The sequence below is a fragment of the Macrobrachium rosenbergii genome, chromosome 16 (assembly GCF_040412425.1).
Source record: "Macrobrachium rosenbergii isolate ZJJX-2024 chromosome 16, ASM4041242v1, whole genome shotgun sequence".
Taxonomy (NCBI): domain Eukaryota; kingdom Metazoa; phylum Arthropoda; class Malacostraca; order Decapoda; family Palaemonidae; genus Macrobrachium; species Macrobrachium rosenbergii.
The window spans coordinates 23,470,518-23,473,017 of record NC_089756.1 but is presented as its reverse complement, the minus strand read 5'-3'; the positions used below and the strand labels follow the sequence as shown (position 1 = coordinate 23,473,017).

At 36.9% G+C, this 2,500-nt stretch overlaps 1 protein-coding gene and 1 long non-coding RNA gene across 2 annotated transcripts in view; one reads left to right on the top strand and one right to left on the bottom strand.

Moving 5' to 3' along the window:
- The window catches only part of LOC136847193 (uncharacterized), a 479,536-nt gene that overhangs the window by 64,262 nt on the left and 412,774 nt on the right, over positions 1–2,500 (top strand). The window lies entirely within an intron of this gene.
- LOC136847194 (uncharacterized) overlaps positions 1–2,500 on the bottom strand; it is a 129,175-nt gene that overhangs the window by 125,656 nt on the left and 1,019 nt on the right. The window lies entirely within an intron of this gene.

Sequence of the window (2,500 nt, the reverse complement as noted above, 5' to 3'; positions counted from 1 at the left end):
ATATATATATATATATATATAAATTTATATGTATATATATGTATATATTTACATATACATACACATATATGTGTGTGTGCGTGTTTGTGTGTTTTGTGTGTGTGCTTGAGTACATGTGATTATAATGTATTTGATGCTAAAAATACAAAAATGCAGAAATAAACTCGCTTAAGAAACAATCATATAGCTAATAAGATAACTTTAGAATGTGGATATGTATATACATATATATATATATATATATATATATATATATATATATATATATATATATATATATATATATATATATATATATATGGGTGTGTGTGCGTGTGCGCGCGTTTGTATGAGAGAAGGAAGAAAGAAAATGTTTTCGTGCTACATTTATATAGCTAATATCAGTTGAGTATATACGCACTTTTCATAGCACACCTGAGCTCTCACGCTAATAGTCCATGTCGGCAATAAATCTAAGCATGAGAAGCTCATTAGCATCTTTGAGGAGGAGGAGGGGGAGGAGGAGGCCTCCTCATCGGCCCAGCGTCACACTTCGCTCATGTCCTTGTCTTACGCCTCTTTTTAAAGCCGTAACAAGCTTCGCTTATTTATGGATGCATTTATAATAGGGCAGTTTTGACCGTATAGGCCTCTCTCTCTCTCTCTCTCTCTCTCTCTCTCTCTCTCTCTCTCTCTCTCTCTCTCTCTCTCTCTCTGTCTAAGCCTATACGCCTCTTTCCCAAGGGCAGTGTTTGTTGTTGACCTTCCTGCTCTCTCTCTCTCTCTCTCTCTCTCTCTCTCTCTCTCTCCACCGCTTCTATTGAAGAGGCCTCTCTCCTGCCCAGTCCTTTATCTCCTGAGAGACAAGAATCTTTGATGCTAAGCTGACCTGCTACCCTGCGACGCCTCTGTTCGGTCGCTCGGAACATAAATATTAATTACAAAGGCCTCTCGATCTTTATGCGTAATCACCTCTGCTGGGGTATCCTGCCTTCGTTTCTTTTTCATGTTTACCGGTGCCGATAATTGATGTTATTTGTGGAGAGGATGAAAGTTGGTCATTCTTTTCTGGATGTTGTATATATATATATATATATATATATATATATATATATATATATATATATATATATATATATATATATATATATATACATAAGTATATGTATATACATTTACATATACATGTGCATACAGTATAGGCTATATATATATATATATATATATATATATATATATATATATATATATATATATATATATATAAAATATATATATATATATATATATATATATATATATATATATATATATATATATATATATATATATGTATATGTATGATGTATGGGTGTGTGCTTGTGTGTATGTATGTATGTATATATACATACATTATTTATATATATATATATATATATATATATATATATATATATAAAAGCAAAGACAGTGTAATAATAAATAATCCTGCGAATAAATTTTTCATCCAGTTGACCGAATCGTCTCAATGGAAAAACGAAAACACTCTCCAGACATTTTGCAAGACGGTTCAAAAAAGAGATGTCATTGAAAGACAGCAACGTCTCTACAGGATTATCCACAGTTACAGAAATTAATTTGTGCGATTGTTTAAACAAAAACAAAACAAAAATATTATCATCTGACGTCCTTCTTCGAGGCGTCGTTTCTCAGCCATAATTGTTTTCATGTCATTTTCATCAGAATTTTCGAAGACTTTTAAGAACGCAAATGAAGATTAAGGAAGATCAAAAGAAATGGATAGGATTTTTTTTTTAAATCATAAAATTCTATTAAGGGCTGTTACGCAGTCCGCGGAGGACATCTTCCGAAAGTAAATGAGTTTTAGATGAAGGCGGACCTTTCGTCCCTACCTCGGTAATCGCATTCTCAAATTTCGATCTGGCCTCGTCGGGATTCGCAGCAGATTCCTTCTGCTTAATGGGATGAAGGGCAAACCAGGTTAGGGCCCCGCGACTTAAACCTGATTCGACCGGGCGGACGAACAGGCAGGCACCTGAGGAAGTTCGGCACAAACGGCCAGGTACCAGGGGTGGGGGTGGGGATGATATATGTCCCCTAATCATCATCATTGTTATCACCTGAGGTCACGCGAGGTCACCCTCATTTTCATCATTACCACCATCATCGTCATAATCATTACCAACATGTTCATCATCATCATCATCATCATCATTATGTTTGTAGGCTTCAACACGGACAGTGGCACTCAGAGTAGCTGACTGTAAGGGGAGGGTGGGGGGCGGGTTCCGCGGATGGAAAGAGGATTGTTGGGGTCAAGCAAGGGAGGGGGAGGAGGGGGAAGTGGGAGGATGAGAGGGAGGGGGGAAGGGAGGAAGGGAGGTCACAGAGATCATCAGCAAGGTTGCACTCTGAAATATGTTTGTACATGTTCGTTTCGCTGGTCTTTTTTTCTTTTTTTTTTTCTTTTTACGTCGCTGGCAGCGGCAACAGCGATCGGCGCCGATCGAAAATACGACTC